General features: G+C 50.0%; 1 protein-coding gene across 3 annotated transcripts in view; it reads right to left on the bottom strand.

Moving 5' to 3' along the window:
* Positions 1 to 19,469, bottom strand: part of DEG8 (Trypsin family protein with PDZ domain-containing protein) — a 172,309-nt gene that overhangs the window by 12,453 nt on the left and 140,387 nt on the right. The gene's annotated exons all lie outside the window — the stretch shown is intronic.

Raw genomic sequence — 19,469 nt, 5'->3', positions numbered from 1 at the left:
AACAAATGTACAATGAAGACCATGAGCATAATCAAAACTCTCAAATAGACAAAGGAAGAAAATGCTCTAAGGCTACCAAAAATCAAAGGGCCATATTTGCTCGTGTTGAGGTCTGGGGCTACTACAAGAATGTCTTTCTCTTTGCTAAAATCATTGTGTGAAGGCTTGTAAACACTAGAGAAGCTTTAAGGGAGGAGGAAATGCAAATTTATTTCACATATGAATCATTGCTCGAATAGGGTTCGATGCCTCCATTTGGCTTTTTTTGACAATTGAGAAATGAAGGGCAATCTTGGTTAAATCAAGCAACCATTCACTGCAAGTACACATACTCTCTCGTGGTTGGCACTTGCCTCATCCATGAAGCTGGAAATCGAGGGGACAATGGATGTTGCTATGCGTGGACAATTAAATGGTTTGACTCTTATAATTATCTAGAAATCACCTTCTCCTTACTATTATTTGCTAGATGCAGCTCCTTTGCATCTGATCCTATAGGAGATCCACCAAAGCTAAGGAATTTGAAGGAGTTGGAACGGTGGAGCCCAATGGCTCAGAAGATGAGATAGACAAGCCACCAGGTATGTGTGACTAATGGTAGTAGTGACCAGTGATCACCAGTAGATGTGACTAGTAGAGGAGAGACGAATTCATTTAGAGATGGTGACTGGTAATATTGTTGTTGTCCTAGGCACCCATTTGGTGACCTATGTCAGTTGCAATGGGAGAGTGACTGGTGACTGGTGACAGCGAGTGGATGTGACTAGAAGAGGAGAAGATGAAGACAAGGGCATCATCCAAAGATGGGGATTGGGATAAAGATTACCACGTGTATTGGCAGTTCCTTAGTAATTGGTGAGAGCTCTTCTGTCGGACAATTTCAATGACTTAGAGCAAGTGAATGAGAGAACCAGAAGGTACTTGAGGAGATTGGAGAGGACAAACCAATCACAATAGAAAAAGTGGTACATAAGACGGAAGCGGTACATAAGTGGAGCACAAAGCCAGCCTATCGAAGAGTAACTAAAGCTACCAATTGTTAGCATTTGTTGGTAAACCAAGGGGTGGTGAAAGGCACTAAGGTTGATGGAAGTGTAGAAAAGACTTGTGCCATGTGGCGCTATCACATGCAGTCTATTACGTGCTGGCCTTCATCTTTCTGGCAGTTCTCAGCTCGACTCTCCCATGAGAGTCAGAGCTCTTGGCACGTGTGAGTAGGCAGCAGCATCGTTCCATCACGTGTGATTGGTGCTGGCTGCTGGCACGTCTTCTCCGCTCTTCACGAGCTCGGGTAGATCTCCTGCGACCTCTATAAATGTGCTCGGACTATTTCTGTTCAGAGTTATGAGTGTGGATTTGCTCCGCTTGTTTGGAGTTTTGAGTCATTTGCTTGTACTCAACCTCTGTGGCCAAAGAGATGGGTGATTTTGTAGATGCAACAAGCCACGTAGGGATGGACATCTGCTATTGTGCGGCTTGAGAGCTTGGTATGTAAGCTTTTTTATTGAAATATTATGACTTGTGTGGTCTGATATTCCGAAGGAGAATGCTTATACTTTTTAAGAGTGACTCACACTTTCAGCTAGTTGTGGTAGGATTTATCTATGGGATTAGAATTTCCTCATTGTCTTTTGCACTCGCGGCAATTTTACTTTGCAACCCCTTTCCAGTTTATGGTGGGTTTGTTAGCATTAGTTAGCATTTGTTGGTAAACCTCCAAGGGGTGGTGAAAGGCACTAAGGTTGATGGAAGCGTGGAAAAGGCTAGTGGCATGTGGTGCTATCACATGCAGTCAATTAAGTGGTGGCCTTCATCTTTGTTGAGGGACTTTCTAGCGCGGTTCTCAGCTTGACTCTCCCATGAGAGTCGGAGCTCTTGGCACCCGTGAGCAGGCAGCAGCGTCATTCCATCATGTGTGATTGGTGCTGGCTGCTGGCACGTCTTCTCGGCTTTTCACGAGCTCGTGTAGATCTCCCGTGACCTCTATAAATGTGCTCGGACTATTTCTGTTCAGAGTTATGCACGTGGGTTTGCTCAGCTTGTTTGGAGCCTTGAGTCATTTGCTTGTACTCAGCCTTTGTGGCCAGAGAGAGAGGTGATTTTGTACGCAGATGCAACAAGCCCCGTAGGGATGAGCATCTGCTAGTGTGAGAATTGAGAGCTTGGTGTGTGAGCTTTTATTATTGAATTATTACGACTTATGTGGTCTGATATTCCGAAATACTTTTCTCTGCTGGGTTAGTGAATCAATTAAGTGCATGCAATCGTATTCCAATTTGCCAACACAGATTTCATCAAAGCTCTATCGAACATAGACCAACAAAAATAGTGGTCGTCAACCTGAGTCATGATTCTGAAGAGGAGTATAAAGTGGAGAGCAGGGCAACGAGGACAAAGCTTCGTCAAAGCTACTAAAGCACAAAAGAACACTAACATCCTCCTCTGTCCTTCCATGTCAACCATGTCTTGATTCATTACTAACCACTTCTCCAACTTCAGTGCCTGACTCAACATTTGCAACTGCCTCAGTGCCAACATTGCTCATGGACGAACACTAACATCCTCCTCTCTCCTTCCATGTCAACCACGTCTTGATTCATTACCAACCACTTCTCCAACTTCAGTGCCTGACTCAACATTTGCAACTGCCTCAGTGCCAACATTGCTCATGGACTACAATTTTAGTTTCTCGATATTTTTAGCTTCTACACCAGTCATGTCCTTCAATAGTTCAAAATACTTCTGATAAATCTGAGAAACAGTCAAATTTTTACTGGCACTTTGTTTGGTAGTTTGTTTAGGCTGGATATTGAGCCAAATGATCACAATGCACATGCAGCTAGTACTTAAAATCGAGCTGCTTTATGGCTTGCTAGATTTTGGCATGCCAATTATGGAAGTCTTTTGATACTCAAAAAATTTCACATGGTAGACAATCTTCCTTGGCGTGCGAGATTCCCCACACGGAGTATTTGAAGGTCGTATGCTTGGGAAGCCAAAGACAATTCCGTGAGGGCCTTTGAGAACTTTCTGTTAGTTCACGATGATGTTGTGGGCCCTATGACCAGAAAATCTTGTGGTATTCCATTATTCTTTGTAACCTTAATTGATGTTAACTCCAGGTTTACATGGGTATGCCCCATGAGAGAGAAGGGAGAAGTTTCCATATTTTTTAAAGAATTTCTTGCTATGGGAGAGAATTAGTCATTAAAAAGGCTGAAAACCCTCCACAAGATAGAGGTGGGGATATGTGGCTTGTGTGATGAATGTCTTTTGCAAACAAAGGGGTATAAAGCATTAGTACAATGTGCCATACTTCTCCGCAGAATGCAGTGGCTGAAAGAAAAAATAGGACGCTTGTCAAGATCACCATATGCATGATAAAAGCCAAGGGTTGACGTTATATTTTTTGGGCTGAATGTATTTTGCTAGCTGCACATATCTCTGCTAGATATCTTTGTACTTACAAAGTACGAAAACATAACACATAATTTCAAGCTTGGCATGGAAGGAAACCCAGGGTGGATTATCTCATAGTTTTGGGCTGTCTTGCATATGCTTTGTATACCCTCAGCAAAGGAGAAATTAGTCCAGTGAAGTAGGGTTGGTTACAGCAATGAAAGTAAAGAACTGACTTCTATTAAGTATGAAAGAAGTTCTAAGAGCAAAGCTCATGGGAAATACATTATGCAAGGCATGACAAAACCAACACCATAAGGGAAAGAACCTTAGGATCCAAAGTTGGCCATCGGTTGGGTCTTTAAAACGTCCCACTAGAGGGGGCAAGAGGAAAATGAAGGGGGGGAATGCCTCCCTTCCTTGGATGCTTTTAGCAAGGTTCATTATGAAGGAAAGGGCTGGAAATTCACGTTTTTACATACGGGTGCTGAACGGAAGCCGGGAGGGGGATTTTTGGTCGCACGGACGGGCTGTTGGTGACAATTTTTAGGCGCACAGACTGCCTCGGCGACTGCGCATAAAAACGTGGGTCTTTGTGAGGCTGCTTGGGAGTCCATACGGAAGGCTAATTGTCCATTTTTCAGCTCTGTGGGCTGCTGGTACAGAAAACAGCCAGCGCAGGAATGGCTGCTTCAATCTTTGAGGGCCTGGCTACTCACAGGGCCCAGTACAAAGGCCACGATTGGCTCTCCGAAGGAGCTGGTCTCATTCTGTTGTCTCTTTCTCTCCCTTTTCCTCAGCCCTTGCTGTTGTATGAGCAGGCTAAGCTGATTTACAGACATGGCCATGCATAATTTTGGGCTGAATTGCTCAAGCTTGTGTAAGAGCTCATTTGATTGACCAGGGTAAGCTGGTTGTCTTCTCTTTATCCTTGCTCAGCTTGTGTTTGGAGAGCCCTGGTTGGCAAGGTAAATCACAATGAATGCTTGCAGAGGTTGTTCATGCTTCTGATCACCATGGGCAGTTTAGTGTTGCTTTAACTCATTGTTTGAGTATTCCAATGAGTTAGAAGACACTTGCGATTGTCTGGGGAGCATCTGGCCTTGTGTGGGCTGCTAGTAAACGCTCTCGGGTTAGATGCAGGTGTTTGCACTGAGTATGGATGCCTATGGTCACATGGGTGTGAGAGCAGCGCCCCGCAGGGCTAATGTTTGGAATATTGATGCCTACTGAGAGTTGAAAGAGCACTGACTGCAAGCGGGTTTGAATTCATTGTGTATCTTATTTACTGGCTTTGGCTGGTAACAAGTTCCGTGTGGGAATATGTTTTTGGTTTCTCTAGGACATGGGTCACATGTAGGCAATGGTTGCTCGGAAGATGCACATCTTGAGTACAGCCTCGATGCTGAGTAGGCGGGGGTCGGGAAATCCATGCTTCGAATGGGAAGTATCCCTGGAACCTCAAGAGGGATGGTACTGGGGTGACTGCCATAGTGTTTGATGTGTTGTGATGCCAGTTCTCTTATGGGAATCAAGTTGATGTATTAGGATATGTGCGACCCATAGGGTGAGAGACTATTGGTGATAGGAGTCTTGGCCAGAGGAGAAAGCTTGCGTATGCTTTCCCTTTTTGCTTTGAGCAAATAGATGGCTAATTGGGCACTGGTAACAGCTATGGGGCACTGTATGGCCAAGTGTGGTTACTAGTGACAGAGTTCCAGGCTGTGTGAAAGCAACCTGGACTAGTGATGAAGACCTACTACCAGGAGTGGTGCGAGCAGTGAACAGTAAAGGCTATGCAGGGTATGTGGATGCCCAATGGATGTGGAATTCCAAAGTTGTAAGGAGTATATCCTTTATGTAGCCTGGATTTCAGGGCCTCTCACTTAATTAAAGAAATACGGAAAGGGGCGCCAAGGTTTGTGGGGCCAATCTATGTCTTTGTCTTAATGCAAGGGCACTCTATCTCCCAATCTGCTGGTAATACTTTTGCTGAATTGTTAATGTAACAGTGTTGACTGGTTACTTTGAGAAAATGCAAGAGAGCAAGAGTGAGCAAGATGGAGAGTGAGCTGAACGTAGTTCACTCCCAAAGTGTACTGAACTGAAGTGACTGAAGTGAGAGTACAAAGAAAAAGATAAGGGTTTTGTCTTAATGACAAAACCCGATCTAATCAATAGCCATAGTTAGAGATTAGACCGTGGTTAGGGGGAAAAACCTCTAAGAGGGAAAAGCGCCCCTAACTCACTTATTACATTACATTGGCCACTGCCTAGAATATATTAATAATTCTAACACCCCCCTGCAGTGCCAATGTGGTGTACAAGGTAGTGATCAATCACCAAAAGGAGATAAGTTTAGAGCACTGCGAAATTTCTCAAACTTCTCACGTGGAAGAGCTTTGGTGAAGATGTCTGCAACATTGTCACGTGTTGACACATAGATGATACTGCTCTCCCCTGCATGCAACTTCTCTCTGACATACTGATAATGAACCTCAATGTGCATCGTGCGAGCATGAAACACATGATTCTTTGCCACTGTAATAGCACTCTAACTATCAATGAGAATTGGAGAAGTACCCTCCAATATGAGACGAAGATCAACGAACAAACGTCACAGCCAAACACACTCAATTCTCGCTGTGAAAGCTGCCCTGTACTCAGCTTTACATGAGGAAGTCGCCACTGTAGATTGCTTCTTGCTCAGCCAAGAAATGCAAGCGTTGCCCAAAAAGAAACAATTACCACTAGTGGACTGCCTGGTATCATAGTCTCCAGCCCAATCTGAATCACTGTAAGCATGCATTTGCAAGTCACCCCTCCTGGGAAACATCAAGCCAAAAGACTTTGTCCCTTGCAAATATCTGAAGATGCGTTTTCCAGCCTGCCAATGTGTTGTCTTTGGGCTGTGCATATATCTGCTCACCTGAGATATTGCATATTGAATATTGGGCCGTGTATTGCACAAGTAGATGAGGCATCCAACAACACTGCATCATACATAGTAAGCTTCAACCCCGACTCCATTGGAGTGGCAATAGGCTTACAATCATGCATGCTGAACCTATCCAAGAGCTTTTGCACATACTTGGATTGAGACATAACCAAGCCACGCTTGTCTTGTATAAACTGGATCCCCAAATAAAAATTTAACATGCCCAAATCTATGTCAAATTCAGCTTTCAACTCAGCTTTGAAATCTACAATTATATCCGTGAGCAGCATGTCATCTACATAAAGAATGATGACCAAAATATTTCCCCCCCATCCTTTTTGATGTAGAGGGTGCTTTCCGCAGGACTATTGTGTAATCCCTTACTTTGTAGGAATGTATCTATCTTGGCATACCATGCACGTGGGGCTTGTTTCAGCCCATATAAAGCTTTGTTAAGCTTGCAAACCTGAAGTGCATTGCCAGAAAGTTCAAATCCAGGAGGTTGCTTGACATAAACCTCTTCTTGCAAGTCCCCATTAAGGAATGCTAATTTTATGTCCAACTGATGGACATTCCACACAAGAGATCACGGATGCGTTACATGAGCTGCCCAGAGACAGATGCCCGAGGGAGGACGGCTTGTCGCCACTTCTTTTTAGAGCTCTCTGGGATACGATTGGGCCTCATCTACTTTCTGCCTTTTCAGAGGCTCTCGATACAAGATCTTTGGGTGAGACATTATGCACACGTATGATTTGTCTCATCCCGAAAGAGGGAGACAAGACAGTCCTACGCAATTGGAGACCCATTACACTTCTAGGGACAGCCTACAAGATCCTGGCGAAGACCTTGGCCCTTCGTTTAAAGCCTATGCTGCCAGATATCATCAGAGCTACTCAGACAGGATTTGTCCAAGATCGGAGTATCTTGGATAATATCTTCACTCTTTGGGAGGCGACTCATTGGGCGAAGGAGAGCCAACAGGAGATTGCAGTTCTCTTTCTCGATTTTGAGAAGGCTTTTGACAGGGTGGACTGGGGTTTCTTGGAGGGCACTATGAGGAGGCTAGGCTTCAGTGACAGATGGATTTTATGGGTCTCTTCACTTTACTCTCACTCTTCTAGCAGGATGGTGGTCTGTGGAGGCAGAGGACCGGCTTTTTAGCTATCCAGATCGGTACGACAGGGATGCCCGCTTGCACCTTACCTTTTCCTATTCGTAGCGGAGGCTATGGGATACTTTATGCAGGCTACCAGTCATGGCACTTTGGCAGTCATGGCACATTGGGCCTTCATCCGCCTATCCGGCAGGAGCAGGAGCTTTTGGACACTGAGTTTGCTGATGATACGGCACTAACAGTCAGAGGAGATGCATATAGTCTTGCTACTGCTGCGGATTCAATTGACAAGTTCTGCCTAGCCTCAGGGGGACTTGTCAAAGGCATCTGGACAGGAGCTCAGCAGGATACCCCAGCATGGGGAGGAGACAGAGGCTTTGTATGGATACCCAGAGGCACCTCCACGAGATATCTAGGCTTCCAGGTTGGCATTGAGGTGTCTCCGACGCAACTGTTTGCCCCAGTTCTTGAGAGTATCCGGAGAAAGCTAGCCTACTGGAGTACGGCTAGACTTTCTTTGACCGGAAGAGCGCTGATACTCAACCAGGTTCTACTAGCGACTATGTGGTATGTTGCGTCATGTTGGTGCTTTCATGCTGACTCGATTCGTCAGGTGAGGAGATTGCTTCGGAACTTTCTGTGGAGTGGTGGGGATGGTTCTGAGGACACTAGGGCCAGAGTTTCATGGGATACTATCACTTTACCATTCTCACAGGGAGGACTTGGGGTTCTTGATCCGGAGATGCAAAGCAGAGCCCTTTTAATCAAACTTCTGGTTAGAGGTTTGACTCCAGGTGATCAGCCGTGGAAGCAGTTCCTACTGCATGGATCCACCAGTGCACCCCCAGAGCAGCAGGTCAGTGGGCAGGTAGAGTCAGTTGGATCTTCCTGACGGACGAGCATTCTCAGCCTTCCTCACCACTTGTGAAAAGGCTTATTCAGATATGGGATCATTTTCGACAGCACCTCATCAGAGCAGTTCCCTCCTCCAGAGAGGAAATTTTCCGACAACCACTTTACCATAACCCCCTGGTTCAGTACCAGGGATCTTCCCTTGGTACAGAACTTAGGACTCCCTTGACCAGATGGCATGCTCAGGGGGTTGTGACAGTCGGAGATTGGTTCAGGGAAGGTGTGGAGATGTTAGAGGAGGCGATCAGAGATAGACATGGGCCACTTGGACAGATTGCTACCACCAGATTACTGATCATGAGAGCTATTCCTCAGGAGTGGAGGGATGTACTTACAAATCCAGCATATGTTGATTCCATTTCTACTTGGTCAGGTTGTTTTAGTGAGGCTGGGCTATGTATTGGAGTTCGCTTAGGACCGGCACCGTTTATTTATTTTGAGACGAACTCCTCTCACAGATTATATCCCACTCAGCCCATGGATCGTCAGGAGCTTCTTTGACAGAGAGTCAGGGTCATTGGTTGCCTGGGTAAGGAATGGGCCACAGATCCTTCCAGGTTGACTATTACAAAGGATATTAGATGGAGACTTTGGATTTTTCAGGGTCGACCTCTTGCGGAGCTTGACTGGGACGCAGGTGAGTGGGCATGGCCTGCTCCGGTGGCAGGCGTTCGTCCTCTTCCTTTTTTCTAGTACTCGATGAGGGCAGGTTACAGGCTTCAGCAGAGAGACTCTCATCACATACCATCTACCTCCCAGCATTGGCACGCAGAGGGACTTACTGCAGAGCTCTTGCTGAGCTACTGGACTCACTTTTGGGGCATCAGTAGAGCCAGGAAAGTCTCCTACTTTCTTTGGCTCACTATACATAGGGACATACTTGTGGGTACTTCGCTCCATCCGATGGGTAGACCCTCCTTGTGTATGCGTTGTCAGCTTGCAAAGGAATCTAGCAAGCATTGTTTATGGAGTTGCACCAGCTCTAGAGTGGTATGGACAGGTATCTTCAGGTTGTTCTCATATGTTACATCTGAGTCCTTTCTGATGACTTGGGGCGCTGCTCTTTGGGGGAGAGGATCTAGAGCCTTTACTCTCTTTGAGGCAGAGCCAGCAGGAGACCACCGTTTCTTCATGCAGCGTCGCCAGAGACGGGGTCCCACGGAGGGCAGCATCATGGAGCCGCAGGATTTACTTTTGGTACCGGTACCAGCTCAGGAGTCCATGCCTACTTCAACTAAAGGGTCAGCCTGGGAGGTGATTTCCAGCATTACCCTATGGCGGACATGGTGTTTGCAATGTTCTTTTGTCCTTGCGCCATTTATGCATGGAGGCGGACACTCTCGCTTCCATTTGGGCAGAGATTATCTTCACTCTCAGGAGTCAGTGGGAGCGGTGTACAGGCACCTCTTTGGCAGCTCGTGGGAGACTTATATCCTTCATGAGGACATGGGACTGCTCTTTATTTTTTCACTTGACCCCTTTTGGGATGTCGTGGCATTTTAGACCACCTCCATGGCTCTTTTGCCACATTGTTGAGGCTTGGGATAGAGTACTTTCTCTCCCACCTGTTGTATGATTTGTTTTGAATGGAATATATCACTCTTTTCTGTTTTAAAAAATACCAAGTATTCAGTGTCTCATTGACAATGAGAGAGCATGCATCATTTGAAGCATCATAGCTGCAAGTCAAAAAAGCATAAGGGTCATCATCATTAGTGGCTATAGCATCTGAACTACCCACTGAAAAATCTGAAGTGCAAGACAAAAAGACATAGTGCTCTTCCACAAAGTTGGCTGCAACATCTCCCCCATCATGAGAATGTGGAGCTGATGCATCTGACATAGCCATACCTGAATCCCTTTTCTTCTCTTTGGCTATACGCTTCTTGCATTCTCCAATTTAATGACCTGGCTTCTTGCAATAATGACAAATGCCCTTGTTTTTATGCTTTCTACATCACCCTCTGAATCAGCTTTATGCTGATGTGTGTGCTGATTGGCATGTGGCTTGTGCTGCCCTATTCCATTGGGCTTGAACTTGGAAAGCATGGCATGCTCGCCAGCCCGGGTTGCCATATTTCTGCGAGTTTGCTCCTCCTGCAACAGAAGTCCTACCAACTCCTGAAAAGAGAGAGGATTGCTGCCCCCCTCAATGTCAAATTCAGCGAGGTGTGAAACCCAAGATAGGACTCAGGAAGAGAGTTCAGAGTGGTGGTGATCATCTCTGAATTCGGAATGACTTCATCAATATTCATCAACAGTTCCCTTAACTCCTGAAGCTTTGTGAGGTGCGAATTCATGGAATCTCCCTCATCCATATGCGTACGGGAAAGCTCTCGCTTCAGAATGGAACTCTGGCATCATTTCTTGCTGCAGACATACTCTCTAGTATCTCCCAAGCTGCCATAGATGTCTTGCATGAATGAATGTGAGGTATAATGAACCTCTTGACAGAGAGAGAAATCACTGAAAGAGCTTGTGCACCTCTAGAGTACCATCTTTTCTGCTCTACTGTGGGAGCTCCTGGAGCGGCTGCTCCAACTACTTGTGCTGCATTTGCACCTCTACCCTTGCCTCCAGCTGTAAGAGTGACAGATGTAGCCACTGTATCTGGTCTTGCTTCATCTCCTTTGACATAATTCCCAAAGATGTCTGCCAACCAAGATATTGCGAACCATGAAACTCCACAAGAAGTAGTTGGTGCCATCCAACTTATCCTCCTGTGTGAGGACTCCGAACACCTCATTGGGGTTGTTCTAAGTCATTTTCACCAAATAATCTCAAAAAACACAGCAAATTGACCAAGTAAACTCCCTTTCTGCGATGTCAAATGCACAAGTAAAATCTGCAAAGAAAATCTGCCCACAGTGACAAATACTGTCACAGCCTATGAAAGGCTTAAAATGCACCTCAATGCTCTGTTGAATGAGCAGAAATCTGCAAATAGAATCTGCAAAAAATGGCAAAAGTCTGCAAATTGACTCGTATTAAGTCCAAAACTGCTTGCAAACTTCCAAAATGCTCTTTTACCTACAAAATTGCAACCCAAATGCAATAGCGCCAATTTCTTGCGGGAAATTGCATACAAAAGAGGGCAAATGATCTGAAAGCCCCAAATGTTGCACAAATTGCACTCTGCCTACAAAAGCCCCAAATTTCATTGCCAGATTGCACTGCAATTGCAAAAGCCCCAAAATTCTCCAAAACTTGCAGATCTACTGCAATGTCTGCTAAAGCTTCAAATGTGCTCCCAAAAGCGAAGCCAAACAATGGTTGAATGCACTACTGAACCTGCAAATAAACCCTGCCACGAAATGACAGAAACCGGACACGTTCAACCTGCAAAAATCTACAAGTACAGAACTGTACGGAATTTTGTACGGACGGTATAGGAATTTGTATGTACGAACTGTACGGATAGTACGAAAATCTATACGGGTGAACTATATGGACAGTATGGAAATCTGTACGGTTGTACGGACGAACCGTGCGCACGGGTACGAAAATCCGTACAGTGGTACGCAGTGTTTGGACGGAATGCGCAAGTGTACAGACGGAAGCAGGCGCTGGTACGCAATCCATACAGTTGTACAAACTGTACGGACGTGATGGAGCTGTACGGACGAACGGGAGCTGAAGCTTGGCGATGGAGCTGAAATGCAGGAGCCGGAAGCAAGAAGCTAGGAGCAGGGAGCACGTTCGGGAAGGAAGTGCTCTGATACCAAATGTAAGAAAATGCAACGAGAGCAAGAGTGAGCAAGATGGAGAGTGAGCTGAACGTAGTTCACTCCCAAAGTGTACTGAACTGAAGTGACTAAAGTGAGAGTACAAAGAAAGAGATAAGGGTTTTGTCTAAGTGACAAAACACTATCTAATCACTAACCGTAGTTAGAGATTAGACCGTGGATAGGGGGGGAACCCTCTAAGAGGGAAAAGTGCCCCTAACTCACTTATTACATTACATTGGCCACTCCCTAAAATATATTAATAATTCTAACAATTACTTGTTAGTTTTACTTCCCTTTAATTTATAGAATGCTGGTTTCAGCTATTGGCTGCCGTCGGAGGCAAATCTCTCGTCTAAGAATCCCATGTCTCATGGTACTAACAATAGTATGATAAAAATCACTAATACTAGAGAGGGTCGCTACCACATGTGACGGAGATGGCACTCCACCTTGCACATGAGACACCCAAATCTGCAAAACATCATCCGTGAGCCCCTCCTCTTCATACAAGGCATCTAGAATCTAGATACTCAACGAGCGGCATCTCAAATGAGGTTTGAAAAGCATCATAATCACCAAAAAGTGATATGAGGTGGAAACCCCTGGTGCAATGCCCCGCCACTCCAACCCCACCCCCCCGCCCTTCCGCGCCCTCCCGTATTCCCCGCACCCCGCAGCCTTCACCCCGCCCTCCGTTCCGACCCCCCCGCCCCCTCACTTCGCCTCGCCCGCCTCACCCCCAGGCTCCACCTCCCGCTTCGTCCCCCTTCTTGGGTGGCAGCCTGTTTTTTCCTCATCGGAAGCTTGCAGTTAGTCTTGGCGGTATGGCGGCCCCCTGCCCGGATCCGGAGGCCCAGTCGGACCCTCCCTCTCCAGATGCCTACCGCGTTATCCTGACAGAGCAACAATCATCTCGTGTTCAGGAGGTTGCCATTGACTTTGCTCGTACCTCTGTTTACGGTAGAGTCATTGGACACTCCCCCTCCAGGTCTGCCATCAGGGACTGGCTCCAGTCCACTCTCCTGCTAGAGGATGGCCATATTGAGGAGGTGGCCCTTATGGGAAGGGGCATCTTCTGGCTCAAACTATCCAATGAGAAAGCTGCGAGCAACCTGATTGCCGGTTCCCCCACATCGGTGGATGGGAAGATTATCATGATAGTCCCGTGGTACCGTGGATTCAGCGCAGCGGATTTCGATGTTCGGTTCCGTATACCTCGCCACCCAGTGACACTAGTTTTTCCAGGGCTTGCTACTGAGTTGCGGCCGATTGTCAGGGACTTGGGCTCCCATTTTGGCTGGGTTATGCACGACACCTTTGCCGACGCGGTGACCACGGCAGGAGCTCCCCGAGTCCGTGTGGCTGTGGCGGATCCTGCGACTCTCCCTGCAGTGATCGAGATTGTGACAGGTGCCGGCAGCATCACCCAGAGCATGATAGTCACCGGACAGCCAGGTCAGTGCCTGCGGTGCCACGGCTTTGGGCACTTGGCGGCTGCTTGTCCACGCTTCGCCAGCTCGTCTCGACCCCCCCCGCCCCCGCCCCCTCCGCCCCCACCCCCCCCCCGGACAGCCACGTCAGGAGGAGCCGAGGCAGCGGAGTCTGGTCCAGAGGTAGTGGGCGGTTGGACCGAGGTTCGAAGGAAAAGAGGAAAGAACAAGAAGATTTCGGATAAAGGCAAGGAGGCAGAGGTTACCCGTCCTACAGCAGCACTCCAGAGACCTGACAGGCAGACGCCCCAGGGACCTGGGAGAGCTTCTTCTTCGACGGCAGCCCGCCCTCCACAGCCTCAGATCCCCCTCTCTCCCGCTCCCCCGCCTTCTCCCCAGTTTCCCCCCCCTTCGCCCGACCCGCAGTTTCAGCCCCCGCCTCCTCTTCCTCAGTCTCCTCCTCCTCCCCCTCAGCCCCAGTTCCAGATGCATCCCCATCCCCCCCCCCCCCCGTCCCCCTCGCCTCTCCTACAGAGTTAGCTGCACCGTCGGCTTTCCAGCCGAGTGCAGCTCCCGCTCCACCTCCTCCACCTTCTCCGCCAGTCGCCTCCGTGGAGTCCGAGTCGCCTATCCCGCAGCCTCCTCCCCCTCCCCCCCCGCTGGCAGGACACCCGGAGTCTATACCACCACTGGAGCAGGCTTCCCTTCCCGCTAGCCCCTCAGTGGCAGACTCAGCTGGGTCTCAGCTCCAGGAGAGAGAGCTTCCTCGAGACTTTTACAGATCTGGCCCCTGGGACTACCTGGATGTGGCCGACCTTGGGACCTTCCCGGCTTGTCTCGACATTAGTATCTTCCTGCTCCGCAAAGGGGCGGATGGGAAGATTGCTGCCTTGGCTCCCAAGGATGGCCCTAGCTTCGCTTTCACGTTCCTCAGCGATGGCACCGAGACCTGGACAGACGACTCGGTTTGGGAGGCTCTCAGAGAGCAGACACACGCCCAGGTTTGCTCTTGGATAGGCCCGTCCGGTGGGCAGCTTCTCGAGACTCAGTGGTCCGAGGGCGATGTGCGCCTGCGGTGGCGTTGCGCCGCCAAACGCTTCCGACTGATTGTGATCCTCAGACCCCCCCTGTCATGGCCTCTTCCCCAGGATGTCAGAGCTTGGTCCCAACAGAAACTCCGAACCTTCTACGGGATGACCACTTCAGAGATCTCGAGCTGGCTCGAGAAAGCATTTGCTCATGGCACCAGAGGCCTCTCGCCATTGCTGAAGGTGTTGAAGAACGGGCAGGACGACCCCGTCTCCCCCTCCAAACCTTCTCATAAGCGGCAGCGCCTCCATTCCGATATGTCTGATTCTTCTTCGACTTCGACCGCGAGCAGACAGTTGTTCGCAGCCCCCCCGTCCCTCTCCATGAGCCTACACCTCGTATCCTGGAATGTGAACGGGTTTCACTCTTCGGGCACCCGTGGTCCCAGGAAGCTCATTTTGCGACAGGAACTTCAGCCTGCAGTGATTGGTCGATTGGATGTACTTTTGCTCCAGGAGCACAAGCTTTCTGCGGCTCATTCCCGTAGCTGCGGGAAGGTTCTCCCTGGACGTTCCTACACTTATTGGGAGCCTTCGATCGGCGCACAGGGGAGGAGTGGGGGTGTCTGTACCTCCGTGTGCGAGCAGTTAGCCCAGGAAGTTTTCGGTCACGGCACGTTGATCCCAGGCCGAGCCCTTTGGGTAGGCCTGAATTTGGAGGGATCCAAAATAGGAATCCTCAACATTTATGCTCCCACAGACCCCCGATGCAGAGCCACCTTCTGGAGGACACTTACAGGGATTCTTCCAGACATGGATTCCTGGACGTGCACAGCAGCATTTGCAGTCTTTGGGACAGAGACTGGGGGGAGGGCGTGGATCTGGTAGACTCGGTCGCGCAGGCTCTGCAGGAGTCCAGCCAGATCTGCCAGCTCGCAGCCCTACAGGTTCGACAGGATTGGTGGGGCAGAGAGAGAGCTCTTCGGAGGGACCTCGCCTCCATTCAGCGACTCCAGCAGGCTTCCCCGAGCTCGGAGGAGCTTCGGATCCAGGCCCTTCGAGCCAGAGCCCTCCTGGAGGAGACCCTCCAGCGTCGCTCCGAGTTTTCCTATCACGCCTCTCTCTCCTTCTGGGCCCGAAAGGGTGACCGGATGTGCAGGGAGTTCTTCAGGACGCATGGCCAGAGAGCTGCAGGTGATCAGCTTCGAAGTCTCAGGACAGCGGATGGTCACATCGTTACGGATCCGGGGGAGGTCCTGGGGTTGGCCACTGACTTCTACAGGACCCTCTTCCAACAGGAGCCGCTTGCCCCTCGTGCTAGTCGTGCCCGTGAGGAGGTGTGGAGGCACATTCCACCCCTGGTCCAGCCTAGCATGCAGGCGACGTTGTTGGCGCCGTTCACCTCGGATGAGATGTTGGAGGCCTTGATGGCTATCGACGGACAGAAATGCCCAGGTGAGGATGGGCTATCCCGAGCATTTTTCACCTCCTTCTGGGACCAGATCCATCAGCCCCTCCTTGCAGCTCTGCAGGGGATTTTCAGCAGCGGTCAGATGCCAGAGAGCCTTTCCTCAGGACTGATTTGCCTCATCCCGAAGGGAGGAGATAGACAGGAGATCCGCCTGTGGCGTCCGATCACTCTCCTTACCACTGCCTACAAAATCCTCGCCAAGATGATCAGTGCCAAAGTTCGGCCTCTACTCCCAGACCTCGTCCATGACACTCAGACAGGCTTTGTCCAGGATCGCAGTATCCTGGATGAAGACAGAGGCGGCGGAGTGGGCTCAGTACAGCGGATCACACCTTGCCATTTTACTTCTCGACTTCGAGAAGGCCTACGATCGCGTGGACTGGTCCTTTTTGGAGGGGACTCTGGAGCGGCTAGGTTTCCCGGCAGGTTGGATTCAGGGCATCTCAGCTTTGTACAGGACAGCGTCTAGCAGAGTCATCATTGGAGGCAGGATGGGTGAGCGCTTTAGCTTGGAGAGATCAGTACGTCAGGGCTGCCCCCTGGCTCCTTACCTGTTTCTCTTCTTCGCCGAGGCCATGACTTACTACCTTCGGGCGAGGTCCACAGGGCTCAGGGGTGTTCGCCTTCCACTCCGGGAGGACACGGAGCTGTTGGACTCGGAGTACGCAGATGATACAGCCCTTTATGTCCAGGACGATGAGAGGATGCTAGAGAGGGTGCGGATGGCCCTGGAGGTTTTCTGCTAGGCCGCTGGTGCGAAAATCAACTGGAACAAATCAGTTGGTTTTCTCACAGACCCGGGGGCGTGTTCTCAGTGGGGGCGATTTCTGGGTTTCAGATGGATTCCACGTGGACAGACAGCTAGATACCTTGGCTTCCAGGTTAGCCTAGACATCACGCCAGCTCAGCAGTTTCTCCCGGTGCTAGACTCCATCCGACGGAAGCTGGCTTTCTGGAGCACTGCTAAGCTCTCCCTTGCAGGTCGTGCCTTGGTAGTTAACCAGGTCCTCCTAGCCACGGCTTGGTATGTGGCTTCCTGCTGGTGCTTCTCGAGATCCAGCGTGGCACAGCTCAGGAGGTTGGTTCGGAACTTCCTTTGGTCTGGGGAGGATGGGCATAGAGATACCAGAGCCAGGGTTGCTTGGCAGACAGTCATTCTTCCGCAGGCTGAGGGTGGCCTGGGGGTCATTGATCCAGAGCTTCAGAGTCAGGCCTTGTTAGGCAAGCTTATCATTCGCGGTTTGACCCCAGGGGGACAGACGTGGAAGATGTTACTTCAGCAGGGAGTCGGCTCTTGTGTCCCGCGCCGAGGTGGAGAGTGGCTACCGTCCCTCAGGTGGATCTTCACCTCCGCCCCGCTCACTCAGCCCCGCTCCCCACTCGTTCGTAGCCTCCTCATGGTTTGGAGGCGGCTCCGCCTCAGTCTCATTCAGTCCCCTCCCAGCTGTCAGGAGGAGATCGATCGCCAGCCGCTTATCTGGAACGGTCAGGTCAGAGATGCCGAGGGCCTTCAGTTGGGGGAGAGATCACATATCAGGTGGGACGGCTGGATGAGGGGGCCAGCCCGATCCCTTCGTGTTTGGAGGGATACGTACAGACATCTGGAGATGACTGATCTTGCAGACGCAGCTGGAGGTGCACGTGGAGCCCAGGCGAGACGCACGGAGATCGACGGTGCGATCCCAGCTGCTTGGTTGGCTCCACCTGAGCATCAGATCCTCATGCCTGGTGACACCCGCTGGCTGGGACAGTTCACCCCCCGTGGCATTCCACTGGTGATCGCAGGACGTATGGATGACTCCTCTATCTCCTTCTTCGCGGTTTCTGGGGATGGACGACTCAGGAGAGAGGGTGCGCTCATCGACCCCCTACTCCCGTGGCAGAGGGTTCGGGTCGTAGGCCTCTTGGGGAAGGTCTGGCGTACCGACCCTAGCATCGAGCAGGACCAGGTGCAGCTTTGGCGTCTTTGGCTCTGGGAGGGGCGGGCCTTGTCAGAGCTTGAGTGGGACCCAGGAGAGTGGTGGTGGCCAGAGATTGTGACAGGACAGGGGCCGACCTCCTTCTTCGCCTACAGTACGACTCTGGGTAGGTGAGTTCTCGGGAGGATGCAGAGCCGCCCCCCCACCCAGCGACCCAGCTGGTACGCACAGGGTATTTCTAGGTTCTTTTTGCAGGCATTCTGGAAGGCCTTGTGGGAGAGCTGGCGGCCGCGGAAGATCTCATACTTCCTGTGGCTTCTTGCCCACAAAGGTCTTCCAGTGGGGAGCTGGTTGAGGCAGATAGGCCAGGACGGTTGCTGCCAGATTTGCCATGCGGATGAGGAGACACCAAAACACTGCCTGTGGAGCTGCACTCGCGCCCAGGAAGTGTGGAGGTGGACTTTTGGGATTCTTACTCGCGCAGCACCAGAGCTAGGATTGATCACTTGGGGCGCGTTCTGTTGGTGCAGCACCGCACCTGGTCTTCATCACTTATTCGAGGCATGCCAGCAGGACCCCACTTTCCTTATTACACAGGGGACGTGGGGACCGCTCGAGGGTATCCCACAGCACCTAGCAGAGGCTGATACAGGAGTCCGGGAGAGGCAGCCAGTCTGGGAGATTATTAGCAGCATCACAGGGTGGCACATCTGGACCTCGCGCTGCGCGCAGATCCTAGGTGGCACCTCCTTATCGACTGCCCAGATCATGGCGGAGATTTGGAGTGAGATTATTCATACTCTCAGAGGCCAGTGGGACCAGATTCAGGGAGACTCCCGGGCCGGTCAGGAGAAGCGGAGACGCTTCCTCCGGGCTTGGGACACACAGGGCCTCTTCTTCGCGCAGACTACGCAGGGCCTTCGGTGGCATTACTCACCACCCCGATGGCTGTTCATTCATACTCGTCTTATCCCTCCGTGAGAGGATGGTTTATTTTGCTACCTTTTAGGGCTGCGTCCGATTTGTGAACGCAGCCCGTCAGCTATAAGCTGACCTCTTGTATCTTGTTCTCGAAGTAATATAATTAGCACTGTTTTTTCGGCAAAAAAATATCTTCCGGATGGAGAGGAGGAGGAGGAGGAGGAGGAGGAGGGGGGAGAGTTTGCAGATGAGGGAGAGCATGGGGAGAAAGAAGAGGGAGAGCAAGAGAATGAGGAGAGGAGTAGGAGGATGGAGAGGCTAGAGTAGGAGAGTAGAGAGGGTAGGAGAGTGTAGGAGAGTGTAGGAGAGTGGAAAGGCTAGAGTAGGAGAGGGTAGGAGAGTGGAGAGCTTAGAGTAGGAGGATCGAGAGGGTAGGGGAGTGGAGAGGCTAGAGTAGGAGAGTGGAGAGGGTAGAGGAGAATGGAGAGGCTGGAGGGTGTTTTAGAAAAGCCCCCCGCAAAAAATATATTTATTTATTTATTATTTTTTATTTTTTTAATTTCTTTTAAATTTTAAACAAAAACAGGCAACCAGAAATGCCATTTT

Source organism: Dipteris shenzhenensis, chromosome 17, assembly GCF_047967505.1.
Source record: "Dipteris shenzhenensis isolate YYH24624 ecotype China chromosome 17, Dip_SZ_1.0, whole genome shotgun sequence".
NCBI classification, from domain to species: domain Eukaryota; kingdom Viridiplantae; phylum Streptophyta; class Polypodiopsida; order Gleicheniales; family Dipteridaceae; genus Dipteris; species Dipteris shenzhenensis.
This window is presented reverse-complemented; position numbering and strand designations above follow the sequence as displayed.